The sequence below is a fragment of the Nannobrachium achirus genome, assembly GCF_963921795.1.
Source record: "Nannobrachium achirus genome assembly, chromosome: 8".
Classification (NCBI taxonomy): domain Eukaryota; kingdom Metazoa; phylum Chordata; class Actinopteri; order Myctophiformes; family Myctophidae; genus Nannobrachium; species Nannobrachium achirus.
The window spans coordinates 51,463,255-51,478,630 of NC_137817.1; the positions used below are offsets into that span (position 1 = coordinate 51,463,255).

Below are 15,376 nucleotides of genomic sequence, written 5' to 3' on the forward strand. Positions count from 1 at the left end.
GGTATGTCAGCTCCTTCACTCTCCTCTCGTACTTGCGCACACCTTTAATGGCGTCCGTTCCGCCCCTCTGTGCATTCTCAACCTCTGCCTCCAGCTCACGCACCTTCACAGTTGAAATATACATTATATGAGGTTATTTCTTTTTATTTCATGGTCCATGACTTTTCATATCAAGGTCCATTATTTATTCGGCATTTGAGCCACGGACCACCATTTGATGAGATTTAGCCTCTCAGATTTTGTCCACTATTCCATGTTGTAGCCTATTGATGTTGGTACCATAGGAGAGATAACAACGTTGATCAAAATAACAATTCTTCTGCATTCTCTAGTAGTGTAAATTAAGTAATGCAGGCGTTTAACAATAATTTAACTCTTGAGACCATCAAATGAAACCAAATGGACCATTTGGTTTCATTTTACACTCTTGAGAGTTAAAGATCTATAAAGGGTCCATTTGGTTAACAACTCTCCATCATTTAGCTGGGGACCACCTAGAATCCCCTCAAGGACCACTGGTTGAGAACCACGGGTCTATAACCAGTGTTGAAGTACACCTTACCCTAGACTCCAGTTTCTGGAGCTGCTTCTTGCCTCCCTTCATGGCCAGGTTCTCAGCCTCGTCCAGACGGTGCTGCAGGTCTTTGACGGAGACCTCCAGGTTCTTCTTCATCCTCTCCAGGTGAGCACTGGTGTCCTGTTCTTTCTTCAGCTCCTCAGCCATCATAGCAGCCTGGCGGAGAGTCATTGTTGTGTAAGATAAAATATACTTTGTTGTCCCGCAAGGAAAAACAAACATGTATTGGTCTCCTGCTTCACACAACAACACACTTGCAAAGAAAAATCACAACATTACCAATTGAAGACGTTATGCAAGCACGACCACCGCTCACTTCACATTGGGTGTGATGTTTTTTGTTTTTACAAATAAATAATAAATAATAGCTGATCTGGTTATAAGTATTTTTAAATATTTTCCGGTCATCCCAACTCACATCAGTGATGGCTTTCTTGGCCTTCTCCTCAGCATTCCTGGCTTCTTGAACGCTGTCGTCCACTTCACCTTGGACCTGGAGCAGGTCTGCTTCCAGCTTCTTCTTGGTGTTCAAAAGGCTCGAGTTCTAAAGTAACGAAGATTCGGTTCAGCAATGCAAGTATGCATTACTTGTATGTTATAATGTTGAGAGGTTTTTTCCAATTTACTTACCTGGGAGTGCAACAGTCCAGCGCGTTCACTGGCATCCACCAGTTCTTGTTCGGCCATTTTGCGGCCTCTCTCCGTCTGTTCCAGAGCCGCTCTCAGCTCCTCGATCTCAGCGAGCATGAGGCCGTTCCTGCGCTCCACCATGGCACCTTGCTCCTTCACGTCTTCCTGTCCTCTGAGAGCATCGTCAAGGTGCAGTTGGGCATCCTAAAACAAATCACATTCGAGGTGGTCAGGTCATGTTAACAGAAACATCTGAATGTGTTCAGATGTTCAGAGTGTTCATATGTCGTTTGAATATGTCTCTAACTACTACGGTTTGCACCTTGAGCTGTCCCTGGACGTTCCTCAGCTGCTTCTGGGCCTCGGCAGCCTGGCGGTTGGCGTGGCTCAGCTGAACCTCTATCTCGTTCAGGTCTCCCTCCATCTTCTTCTTGATCCTCAGGGCGTCGTTCCTGCTCCTGACCTCAGAGTCCAGAGTGCTCTGCATGGAGTCGGTCACCCTCTGGCTGTTCCTCTTGATCTGCTCCATCTCCTCGTCCTTCTCCGCCAGCTTCCTGTCCACCTCACCCTTGATCTGGTTGAGCTCCAGCTGCACACGGAGAATCTTGGACTCCTCGTGCTCCAGAGTACCCTGAAATGTAACACAGGATCAGAAGTGTTGTAGGACCTTTTCAATGTAACATCCATCATTATACTGTTACATGAGTTGAATATGAAAAGGTTTTGAAAGAACTCTAAAATATAGACAATTGCGTTGTCTAAAAGTTGTACCTCAGCTTCCTCTAGGGCTGTCTGGATCTCCGTCTTCTCTGTCTCCACCTGTTTCTTGGATTTCTCCAGCTCGTGGATGTTCTTTCCGGTCTCACCGATCTGTTCAGTCAGGTCTGAGATCTCCTCTGTAGTTGTTTGAAAATAATGAATGAGGAACTTTCCAATCAGCAACTATTTTGTATTTGCACTTGAATTACGTTTTTAACTTTTATTAAAAGAATGATGTAGAGAAAACTTACGTTGCAGGTTCTTGTTCTCACGCTTCATGGTCTCCAGTTGGTCCAGAGACTCCTCATAGGAGTTTTTCATCTTAAACAGCTCAGTGCTGAGAGTACGAGCCTCTTTCTGAGCTGCCTCCAGCTCTGCGTTGCCCTCCTCGTGTTTCTGCTTCCATTCTGCCAGGACCTGTGCAGCATTTGTAATGAAATGTGTCATTTTCCCCACTTTAAGGGCCTGCCCAGCATTTGTTATGACATGTCATTTACCCAACTTTAAGGAGGCAATAATTACTTGTGTTTTAAACTAATGAATGTCAAAGCACCTTATCGAAGTTCCTCTGTTTCTTGTCGAGGTTGGCAGCCATACCATTGGCCCTCTCTACATCAATCATGAGGTCTTCCACTTCACCCTGGAGTCTCTGCTTTGTCTTCTCCAGAGAGGCGCATTTGGAATTCACAGCCTCGATTTGCTCCTCTGCCTCCTGAAGGCGCTGGGCCAACTTCTTCCTGTTGATCAGTTTTGAATGGAATCAAACTTAATGAGCAATTATGTTGTATAGTGAGTGCCAGTACCTGATGGTGTGAGAAAAAAAAACACCACTTACTTGGCCTCCTCCAGCTCCTCAGTGCGTTGGACAGCATCAGTCTCATACTTGGCCCTCCACTGAGACACCTCAGCGTTGGCCTTGGACATTCCACGCTGCAGCTCTGCCTTGGCTTCCTGTTCTTCCTCAAACTGCTCCCTCAGAAGGTCACAGTCGTGGCGAGCTGATTGCACAGCGTGGGCAAGGGCATTCTTTGCCTGTCCAAAAGAAAAACAAAATAATGTCAGTTGCTGAATAAAATGACAAAAACATGGAATTAGCCCTATGGGTAAAAAATAAATAAATGACTGTTCCTTACCTTAACCTCCTCTTCAATGAGTCTCTTCAACTCCTCAATCTGCTGGGTGAAGGCCTGCTTGCCTCTGGTGAGCTGAGAGACGAGTGCTTCCTTCTCCTCCAGTTGACGACCAAACTCACCTAGTTGAATATTAGTTTCAAACGTGAATAATCTTTCTTCCATACATATTCCTTAAATTCCTGGGATAACTGCTCATCAAAGTATTATCTCTAATTATGGAATTTGTTCATGTATGGGTGACAAACCATGTAGGCTAGTAGACTTTACAAAGAACATTTACCATTTTCCGTTAGCAGTCTTGCTCTCTGAGCTCCGATATCATTTATCTGGCGAACATTCTCATCACTCTTGGCCTTGATTTCGCTGAGTTGATCCTCGAGGGTGCGGCACATCTTCTCAAGATTTCCCTGTTGATTAACATTGGACATATTCAATCACTGAAGTGACCTACAATGTATTCCCTTGTTTCTTTCCGATTGGTTACTTCTGTTTTGTCGAGAATTACACACAAGCATTCTATTCTACCTTTGCCTTAGCGACGGCCTCCATGTTGCTGGAAAGGTCATCGATCTCCATCTTGAATTCACTCTTCTCCTTCTCAAGTTTCTGCTTGACTCTCTGGAGGTTGTCGATCTGTTCGCCCAGCTCCGCCACGCTGTCCGCCTGTTTCTTGCGGAGAGCAGAGGCGGTGGCCTCGTGCTGCAGCGTGGACTCTTCCAGGTCGCGACGCAGCTTCTGGAACTCGGCCTCGCGCTTCTTGTTCATCTCGATCTGAGCGGCGGTGGCTCCTCCGGCCTCCTCCAGCCTCTCGCTGATTTCCTCCAGTTCCCTGGAGAGGTCGGCTCTCTGCTTCTCCACCTTGGCACGAGCGGCCCGCTCAGCCTCGATCTCTTCCTCCAGTTCTTCAATACGAGCCTTTATGAAAGAATGGATGTGTTAAAATCGAAATGTACTCTTACTTATCATCAATGATTTTAAATGAGATGAAAAAAGTACCTGGAGTTCTTTGATCTTCTTCTGCAGCTGGGCGCCCATAGACTGTTCATCCTCAATCTTACTCAGAAGCTGTCCGACTTCAAAGTCCTTCCTGTAGATTAAACAACATCATATTTTAATGCTAGTTTTTTCTCCATGGCATTTCATATTGTTGTTAATATTAATAATTATTTATATTGTTGGTCCACTTTACTTCTTTATCTTCTCTTCAGACTGCTGCTTGTCATTCTCCAGATCCATGAGGTTCTCCTGGGCCAGTTTGAGATCACCTTCAAACTTTCTCTTGGTTCTCTCCAGGTCCATGCGGAGCTTCTTCTCTTGTTCCAGAGAACCCTCCAGCTGCACAACAATATATTTGTCTTATTATTATTGAGTACAACAATAAACTTATACCGTATAAAGTTTCAAAACATCCAGTTGACTTGATGAACCTACATCGTCAACTTGCTGCTCCAGCTTGGTCTTGGCCTTGGTCAGAGTGTTGACTTTGTCTTCCTCTGACTGCAGGTCATCCAGGGTCTGCTGATGGGCCTCTTGGAGCGCCTTCTTCTCCTTGGTCAGCTTAGCAAGACTTTCATCCTGGGAGGCCATCTCCTCTGTCAGGTTCTTAACCTAAATAATAACAATAATAATAAATATTAATACATCTTCCTCGTCAGGTTCTGCACCTAAATAACATGAAGGACTAACTTGACACCATGACAATATCAACGGGAATATCTCAGGAATCTTGGGTTGCGGCAGTAAATGACTCAATAAGGCGGCTGGAGTGTATAATAATGAATGGATCATTATTGTTCTACAACTTAATAAGAGAGCCAGAGTATATAATGGTGAATGGATTATTATTGTTCTATAAATTTGCAGCTAGAGTGTATAATGTTGTACCTTGTTTTCAGTGGCATGCTTCTCTTTCTCCACTTTGGCCAAGGTGAGCTCCAGGTCATCGATGTCCTTCTTGAGCTCAGAGCATTCATCCTCCAGTTTCCTCTTCTTGGCGGTCAGCTCAGCGTTCATTTCCTCCTCGTCCTCCAGTCTCTCCGACGTCTCTTTGAGCTTTGCCTCCAACTGGATCTTACTTTTAATAAGACCCTCACATCTCTCCTCGGCATCGTTCAGGGCCTCATCTCCCTGGTTGTCAATAAAAAAGATAAGTCAGGGAACATGCCAGCGTTTGATCATTTGACCACCAGGCATTCTCTGCCAAAGTCTACATCTACAATCTACATAAAATATTTAACATAGGAAAATCTCATGTACAAGTGTATCTACTTACTGATGCAGCTGACAGTGCAAGGCCATTCTTCTCCTGTGTCAGAGCCACCAGCTTCTCCTCTAGGCTCTTCTTGGAGGCCAGGGCAGTGGCCAGGTCAGTCGTCATCTTCTCATAATTCTCCTTCATCGCTGACAGCTCCTTCTCAGTCTCAGCGCTCTGCAGGAGAGGCTTGATCTTGTAGTAGACCTTCATCCATGGCCAGTGTTTCACAGCCACAAACGAGCGGAGGTTGAACTGGATGGTGAAAACGGCATCTCTGTGGAAAACAGATTCAGTGGATCATGACTGAGGGTTTCCATGGCGTAATACGAACAGCAATGACAAAGTTACAATTTGTGCTCGATATTGAATTGATCTTTTCAAAGTACCTGGTGGCCATCATCTTGACAAACTGCTTCCTCATGAGGTAACCTCGTGCGAGAGCCTGAGTCATGCCGACCAGAGCAGACAGCTTCTCATCTCGCATCTCCTCAAGGACACCCAGCAGACCAGCTTTGAAGAACACCTAAAAACAATGTTACAAACACTGTAACTAAACAACCTGAAGAACACCTGAACACAATGTTAAGAACACTGTAACTAAACAACCGTCTACTTTCAGTCCTCTCTAGATAATGTTAAAGCAGATTGGGAGTGTGTTTACCTTGGTGTGTCCAAACTTGTACTCAGCAACGGGAACGTCAATGGACCCAAGCAGCTTCTCTGAGGCTTTCTTGTTGTCCATGAACGCACCTTCTGGACATGCGCTGGCATTCAGTACTTTGTACCTGTTTTGTAAAAGTTCACGGTCATTTTGCGCTGACGTTCAGTTTGTAAAAGTGAGTCATTTTGCATTTGGTATTAAAAGCTGCTGGGAACAAAAGGAATTGATACCTCTGCTTGAAGTCAGCGTATGGGATTCTGCTGGGGAAGCCCTTTCTGCAGATCCTGATGCCCTCCAGCACACCGTTACACCTCAGCTGGTGGATGACCAGGAAGTTCTCCATCAGGCCTGTAAAGATGTTGCTTCATTATATAAGAACAAATACAGTCTTTTGTCACGGTTATTTTCCTCCAGAGTATGGAATCGATAGATCGGGTTCACAGATTAATCTGTCCGGGGTTGGGGTACGTGTTTACTAACCGCATCCACATTGCATTAAGACCCACAATGTGGGGACGCTGTCACGCCTACTCAAAAGGTTGCGGTGTGGGCGGTATTTACATATCAGCCCTATGAATATGTCTACATGCAGAGGAGAACGTAATTTCCCCTGCTGCGGACAACGCACTTATGTGGAATCGTGGAGTCTCTCTCTCACATGATTGGCCCACTGGCTTGTCTATTATCCGAATACTGGCCTAGTAGCCCAATCACAGGCTACTGTGGCCCAGGAGTCCCACCCAAACATTTAACGACGGCATACAAGCCCACAATGCGCCGTTGCCTCGATGCGTTGTGAGCTTGTAGATCTGCTGTGTTCGGTTCGCGCCGGTTGTGGTGGGCTGGTCTGGGCCTAGATGCCAGGGCCGAGTGTACAGTATGTCCCAGTCCGGCCATGATAGTAATGATTATTGTGTGTGTGTAACAGTGTGTGTGTAACAGTGTGTGTGTGTGTGTGTGTGTGTGTGTGTGTGTGTGTGTGTGTGTGTGTGTGTGTGTGTGTGTGTGTGTGTGTGTGTGTGTAGGTGTGTACCTGGAGTCTTGGTCTCGTTGGGAATCAAGCAACGCACAAAGTGAGGATGCGTGCGATGCAAGTTGGTCATCAGCAACCCTAAGTTCGCCTGGGACATAAAAGAGACAAGTAGGCTCATGATTAGTAAAAAAGTAAAAAGTCATACAATATTGTACTTTTCCCTCCACTTAATGGTAAATGGTGCATTTATATAGTGCCTTTATCCAAGGTGCTTTACAGAGATTGTGCATTACATTCATCCATTCACACACAAATTCCAATTCAAATCTTCATGGGGTGAGTAATCAATAGGAAAGAAACGTCCTTTTGGGGTTGAACTATCCCTTTAAACTTCCATTCATCCATTCAAAGATCTATAAGCTCACAGAAATTGTTTTATTCCAACATGAAAAGACGTGCTTATTATTTGCATGGATATAACTTTGATAATAATAATGCTGCATTCTTACATGAAGATAATGTTAATGATAATAGTAATACTGCTTAATTCTTACAGGAACATAATGTTGATAATAATGAATAAATAAAGATTCTTACCCTGAAAGCACTAGACACAGTCTGCATGGAACCACCCTTCTTCTTGCCTCCTTTCTTTGTCGTATCTGTTTATATGTGTTAGAATCATGAGTTATCATTAGTTGTACACAACCAGGGACGTGCAGAGAATTAATTACATTTCTGTAAGGGCCTTGTGGCGAAAATATTTAAAATAGCAGACCTCCAAGCTCACAACGCGTTGCAGCGTGACACATTGTGAGCTTGGAGGTCGGCTATTTTCAGTGCTTGATACCACACTAAACTAAGCATAATCAAGTGAATATAGGAGATGTGGCGTAACGGCATGGGTTTCTTCGAGAGGGCAATTCTTTCAACATAAGACGCTGTATTCGAGTTCAGGAGAGTTTGGACAAGGCAATTCTCTTGAATGCTGCCTTCAGGTATGGCATGGAATGGGGGAGAGGGGGCATGTCTTTCACCATAGTGAAAACTGCATTCATGGTCTGGAGAGGGCACCTTTTTACAGACAGGTAAAAGGATAGGGGCTTAAGCCCCCTTTTATATCTATGTGTGCACGTGCCTTTTACACAATGAAAGTGCCCCCTCTTGTCAGATTCTGAGTGTTCATGGCATCCATATAACAATACCTTCAGGCTCGGGTGGGGGATAGAACACGGCCAGCAGCTTCACTGAAGACTTCTGGTACAGCTGCAACACAGAGTCATTGAGTGGATCCTTGTTCTTCTCCAGCCAGCCTGTGATTAGAGAGTGTAAAGAAATACTGTATCAAGTACGTTATTTACAGGTCCGTTTTACCAATTATAGAGGGTTTAAGTGCTACCGGATAATGCAGCTTGTCAAATAAAAGGTGAATTGATCCCAGTGCATGACAGAGGACGATTTCACGTTAAATGAAATCTCCACGATACGATTATCGCGAGTGTTTTTTTTTTTATCACGATAAACGGTGGTGATTATTGTCCCGTCCCTACCTGTGATGCTGTAGTCCACAGTTCCAGCGTAGTGGACCAGGGAGAAGTGGGCCTCGCCCTTGCCCTTCGCGGGTTTCGGCTTCTCAAAGGCCTTGTTTTTCCCAAGATGCTGGTCAAGCAACTTCTCGGAGAAGGTTTTGTCAGAAGCCTTGGGGAACATGCACTGCTCCTCAAGGATGGAGAATATGCCTAGGGGCTTTGGAAAGGAGACAAAAGAGACAAATAAATCACAAAGAACATAGTATTAACATCATATCCACCATATAATGAGCACAATGCAGACAGCCAAGTCCAAGATAATACTGTACATACAAATATAATAATAATTGTATACCTTCTCAATGAGCTCAATGCAGACAGCCAAGTCCATGCCGAAGTCAACAAGATCCCAGGGAATTCCCTCCTTCATGTACTCCTCTTGCTCCAGAACAAACATGGTGTGGTTGAAGAACTGTTGCAGTTTCTCATTGGTGAAGTTGATGCACAGCTGCTCCAGGGTGTTGAACTGTGAGTGGGAAAAAATCATTAGCTTGCAGTCTGTTGTAATTATGACAAAAATAATTAGTCTCCCATTTAAAACAAGCCCATGCTTACATCAAAGATTTCAAAACCAGCGATGTCCAGCACTCCAATGTAGTAGTTTCTCTGCTGCTTGGTGTCCAGCTGCTCGTTGATCCTGATGACCATCCACAAGAACTCCTTCTCATAGATGGACTTGGCCAAGGCACTGACTGAGTTCATGACCTAAGGAAACAGGAACGATTTAGGACACTCTTCATCCAGAACAATTAACATAAGCAAGGAAAACACAAGTTATACATCAAATGCATAGCAATAGTAATCTAGGATCATAGGTCAACCAAGAACATCAGTCTAAACAATATAATCTCAAAACATCGATAATCTCTACATGTGTGAAACTATACACACTACAGAATGCCAGGACATATGAACCTGGCATATGCCTACATAACAAAGCTATCTAAATTAGCCTTTGCATAAGCTTGCAAGGTCTTAAAGGCTATAGGGCAAGTGCTACACGCTTCAGGTGGATTCTGAAGAGGCGAGTCTTCAGGAAGTTCAGGTTACATTTGAAGATTGTGAGTGAGTTTTCAGTTCTAACTGCAATGGGGAGTTCGTTCCACAGTTTGGGAGCCGGAAGGGAGAGGAGTCTGTCCATTAGGGAAGATTCTGACAACTTCCCTGTTTTAGCTGAGCTGAGTGAGCGGGAGGAGTTCTCTTTTACTGGTATAACAATACTGTTAAAATAATGTCCGAGGTGCAAGGAACTGCACATGTTTCTGCAGAGTGATATGTTTTGTATGCTCTTCAAGTATTAAATAAATAAATAAATGCAATTTTGAATAATGTTGGAGGATAATTTTAATTACAGGGGATGATTTAAGACACAACTCAAGATATTAGAGTTACTGTGGTATGCAGTGTTGGGAATATAAAGTGTGTATGAAATCAGAACGTGTAAATCATGTAAATTACTCACCTGTGGCACAGTCTGTCCCTTAGTGACATACTCGTTTCCCACTTTCACTCTGGGGTAGCAGTATGCTTTAAGCATCTCTGCTGAGTTCAGACCCATCAGGTAGGCAATCTTGTCAGCCTCTGAAATGTTCATACAATTTGCAATTTACAATTTAGGCATTTAGAAGACACTCTTAATCCAGAGAGCGACTTACAGTAAGGAAGATAAAGGTTCTGCATGTTCAAGAAATAAAGGTGCAGCTCACCCTCTGTGATAATGATTGATAAATAATAACACTACTAATAATAATCAGCTCACCCTCAGTGCCGTCAGGTTCGGCCTGTTCCTCGCGCTGCTTCTGCTTGAACCTCATGACTCCATGATGCATCACTGCACCGGTGAACTTGTAGATCGACTGCCTCTCGTCGGGGCTGAAGCCCAGGATCTCAATAGCTTCCTGATGTCAATGAGCAGAGATGCAGTTCGAAAGATTGAGATTAAGAAAAACATTGAAGACCCTTGCATTAAATTAACAACACTGACTGCATCGAGTGCATTAGAAAGATGAAATGATAATGTTGTTTTCACTGACGTCAGTAGCGTCCAGCTCTGCCTTGTCGTCAATGCTGGCCACAGTGATCACACCCATGCTGATCAGAGGGAAGTCGTAGGGGTTGTTGGTGATAAGACACATCTCTGAAAAGGGATGAAAACAGGGCGACATTGTGTTTTTATTCACTCATTTATGTTCTCGCTGCATCGTCAGTGATTGATTTAAAACGTCACCCATATTCTGAGAACTTTAGACAAAAATAGCAGATCTACAAGCTCTCAACGCCTCACAGCGCGAGGCGTTGAGAGCTTGTAGATTGAGAGCTCGTAGATCCCTGCTGTCAGCTAAGGTGTCCTTGGACTGAAACGTTGAAGACCCCTGCTCTAAGGAGCACCTTTCCTGGTTAATTTAGGTTCCACTTACCAATGATATCAGGTTTGTGGCCGGTCATCATCTGGAAGAAGATGTGGTAACCTCTCTCTGCACTAAGCTGGTAGGTCACTCTGGACTTCTCCAGCAGATCTATATGGGTTGTACATAACTCATCATCAATCATCATCATAGTAATAATAATAACAATAATTTACACAACTCAAAATGTAAAACTGAAGGCATATATCATTTATCACGTGTGAACTTCATACTTACATGTCTCAATATCAGCACTGGACAGTTTACCCGTTGAGCCGAAATGGATTCTGATGAATTTACCCTGTTTGATATAATAGCACAAATTGTTGCATCCCTCTACATTGAGAAATTATTGCAGGTTTTCTCTTAAAATGTAATTAGTTTACACTTACAAAGCGAGAGGAGTTGTCATTCCTAATGGTCTTGGCATTACCATAGGCCTCCAGCAAGGGATTGGCTGCAATAATCTGATCCTCCAGTGACCCCTAGAATGTTTTAGACATAGCACATTTAAAATATGGTCAGAATTTTTTTAAACTGAATTGCTGTATTGCATATAAATGCTTTATGTTCAAAATCATGTATTTGTTAAAGTAAAAAAAAACATGACATATACAGTAGCTTACCTTGATTTTACTGCTATCGGCTGCCGATTTTTCTCCAGTAGCTGTCGCTGCTGTTGCAAAGTACTGGATGACACGCTTGGTGTTCACAGTCTTTCCAGCACCGGATTCTCCACTGGTTAGAAAAGCATGCGTTCAGAGAAATTCAGTTACTCAATCTGTATACACATAGACCACTGAAGTCTGACATCACTAGACAGTGCTACTACCCGGGTTCCCATTGATATATTTTGTATTGATATCCCCATATAGGGTATTCTTAGATCGTCTCATTATTAACAACATTTTCTCCAGAAACAGGCTATATAACTAGACCAGGTCAACCTGGTTGTGCCAGACCCCCTGTCTGTCATCATCATTTATGACATCATGCCTTTTGTAGGCATGTCATCATCATGTCATCATCATATATACCCTTTATATAGAAAACCCGGACAGACCGACATTTGCTTATGTAGGCCTACCCATTTCATGGGTCTGGCAAATATAAATGAAGATCATAAACGATGCGCCACCCCCCTGACAGAAACGCCCGGATGATTTGTTTATTTCTGGAACACAGTTCTTGATGCAATCGCATATAGGGATATAAATAGAAAAAATAACAACGGGAACCCAGGTAATATCGGCATGACGTCAGGACTTCCCAGCTCTATTGTTATCATTACATTTTTTTTTATGCCTAGTAGATGGGACACTTACGTGATCAGGACAGACTGGTTCTCTTTATCTGTAAAATGTAAAGCAAACTTTTAGTCATGGATACATAATAATATACTAGCCTATTATTATTATTACAGCACAAAACCATTATAGTTGTGTAATGTTTTACATCAGTGGTTCCCAAACGTTTTAGCTCGAGACCCAAAAGAGAAATTAGACTTTTGCCCAGGGCCCAAAACGTTGAAAACATTAAAAAATAAAGGGAATATTTTGCTACCCATTGCGACCGATAGAAATCAACCCGCGACATACAAATGGGTCCGGACCTGACCCACTGTTTGGGAAACATTGTCCTGACTACGTACCCATCAACATGAAAGATCCTGAGCAGTACACTTACCCATCAAAATGAACTGATATTAAGACCAATTATAGTTAAACAAATACGTTTTACATTTTCCTGACTATAGTACGTACCCATCAACATGAACTGATAGGCGTTGTCAGAGACGGAGAAGATGTGAGGTGGGGCTTCAATACGCTTCTTGCCCCTGTAGGCACTCACAACGTCCTGGTCGTACACTGGGAGCCACTTGTAGGGGTTCACAGTGGCACAGAACAGGCCAGAGTAGGTCTGAAAGGTCGGAGGGGGAGAAGATGAAATTAACATCATACAACACACTGAACTTAAATGGTCACATATTTATCTGGGATCACACAGTAACGAGTTTCAAGTGGCATAAACTAATCGGAGGCGTTATTTCAGGAAGATACGGGGGATGGGAAAAAAATAAGTTAGCATAGCTCCATTTCTAAAATAGTGAAACTAGTGGATCTACAAGCTCTTAACGCGTCGGCGAGCGACACATTGAGAGTTTGTAGATCAACTATTTTCACTATTTGTGTGGGGACGAAAAGAGAAAATGTTTTAAAGTGTTCACCTATACAATAACATTCCCAAAATATGGATGCCCACGTTGAAAGTGCTTAGTGGTGAAAATAATAAAACGCATCACATGTAGATGGATGGGCATCGACTGCGATGAAATCAGATTAATCAGCTAAAACAATTTCGATTTGGGGACAATATAAGATAATAAGAGCAAGTTAACTTCAGAACCATGAGTTTGTTTCAATTAGTTCTAGTTCTAGTTCTAGTTTTCACTTGATGACGACATGTACATATCTTGTACTTTTTTTCTTTCTTTGCTATGGACAGGTGCAACACTGTTAATACTACTGTTACTACTGTTACTGCTACTGTTCTCAGCATGTAGGGAAACTTACGTAGATCATCCATGCTGCATAACGCTCTTTGAGGTTATACAGGACGGTGGCTTCAGTGAGGTGGGTCATCATGGCCATGTCCTCAATCTTGTCATACTTGGGAGGGTTCATAGGGGTGACATCTTTCTCAGGCACAGTTCTTTCCTAAAAGAAAATTACAAAAAGAAAAATACAACTTAAGCATGTAGTATGATTACAGCGGTGCAACTATTCAGTGGTTTTCAACCCTTTTCATATCAATTATTTATTCTGCTTTTGAGCCACGGACCCCCATGGCGACATCTAGACCTATATTTTTGTCCATGCCTTACACAAATTATCCCTATCTTCTTTGCCTTCTTTTTCACTATTTTGAAAAACATAGCCGATCTACATCGACTCGTTGTCGATCAGCTATTTGATATATTAAAAAGATTTTAAGAAAGTAAAAAAATTGCAAAAAAGTGTAGGGATAAGGGGTGAGGCATGGACGAAAATCGAGCCTTTAGTCTCTCAGTTCTGCTTTAACCAGTTCAATGGCCTTGTGTTTGGAGTGTTTGCCCTGAGACTAGGAGGTCGGGGTTCGATCCCTGGTCGGGTCATACCAAAGACTAAAAATGGGACCGAAGCAGGGAGGCACCTGATGGCACTCAGCATCAAGGGTTGGATTGGGGGGTTAGATCACAACTACTGTTTTCCCAAGCGCAGCACAGCTGCGGCTCACCGCTCCAAGAGAGGGGTCAAATGCAGAGAACCAATCTCGCATACAGCATTGTATGTGACAATTAGTAGGAATCTTAATCTCTGCTAAGGTTGGATAAGATTTTGAATTCCATGCTGTATTGATGTGATATTTGGAGAGATAACAGGCAAACGTTGATTAAAATAACAATTCTACATTCAATAATTGCTAAGACTTCTTGCCAATTAAGTAATGCAGATGTTTAAAAAAGAATGCAATTCGTGAGAGCGCAAAATGAAACCGAATCCATTCAGTTTCATGTTACGCTCCATATGGTTACCAACCCTCCACTATTTAGTTGGGGACCACCTGGAACCCCCTCAAGGACCACTGGTTGAAAACTATTTTGAAACACCTCTACCTACCTCCCCAGTAGGCTTTCCATCGTTGTCCAGGATTTCCACGGTGACTTTGGCACCATCCTTAGACTTGATCTTAGCCTTGAGGTACAGCTCTTTCTTGTCGGCCACGTAGGCTGCCGACTTGGCATCGAAGGGCGCGCTCTGAGACTCCATCCTCTCCTTCTCCGGCTTACGGAGGTAGATGGCGGCCTTGCCGTACTGCTTCATCTCTTCGTCCGTACTCATGGTGGCGACTTTCTGTAGACGGACAAATAGATGGCTTTAGAAATAATATCCATTTGTATTTAATATATATTATATAAATAGCTTTCTGTAGATGGACAAATTGATGGTGTTGATGCCTTTGCTGACTTGAGATCTGAGCAGATCATAGTGTAGGACTATTCTTACGGTTATAGCTTAATGTATGTTTAATACTAGACGAATTATATGAACACTCACTTTTTACTACCGACAGCAGTGAAACCTTGTGTGTGAACCCCTGTGTGGGGGAGGAAAAAAAAACACATCAATTTGAGGACATTAACAGGAGTTGAATCATTGAATACAATTTATAAGTATGAATTACATTGGATTATATGAATCCTTCATTCTTGCCACACAACACTTTTTAAGTGAGACATCTTTAAGTGTGTATTCTTAATTTCACCAGGTTATTTTTTGTAATTCCAGTCCTTTTTTTTTTGTCCAGTACTAAAGCAGTGCTAGATATCACTGGCAGTGTGGATGAGCTGTTACA

The 15,376-nt window shown here is 43.0% G+C and overlaps 1 pseudogene across 1 annotated transcript; it reads right to left on the minus strand.

Moving 5' to 3' along the window:
- Positions 1–1,645: 1,645 nt before the first annotated feature.
- Positions 1,646–14,862, minus strand: LOC308289672 (myosin heavy chain, fast skeletal muscle-like; annotated as a pseudogene). The gene is made up of 33 exons: positions 14,641–14,862; positions 13,555–13,698; positions 12,745–12,901; positions 12,307–12,334; positions 11,608–11,719; positions 11,374–11,466; positions 11,219–11,282; positions 10,994–11,092; positions 10,610–10,713; positions 10,336–10,474; positions 10,039–10,157; positions 9,132–9,281; positions 8,872–9,042; positions 8,538–8,733; positions 8,193–8,300; positions 7,585–7,649; positions 7,048–7,135; positions 6,245–6,362; positions 6,015–6,138; positions 5,740–5,876; positions 5,372–5,627; positions 4,984–5,226; positions 4,531–4,707; positions 4,289–4,434; positions 4,096–4,186; positions 3,625–4,014; positions 3,380–3,506; positions 3,100–3,218; positions 2,802–2,998; positions 2,520–2,703; positions 2,218–2,383; positions 1,979–2,103; positions 1,646–1,838 (listed from the first exon to the last, which is right to left on the minus strand). The product of its transcript is annotated as a myosin heavy chain, fast skeletal muscle-like (transcript).
- Between the last annotated feature and the right edge of the window lie 514 nt (positions 14,863–15,376).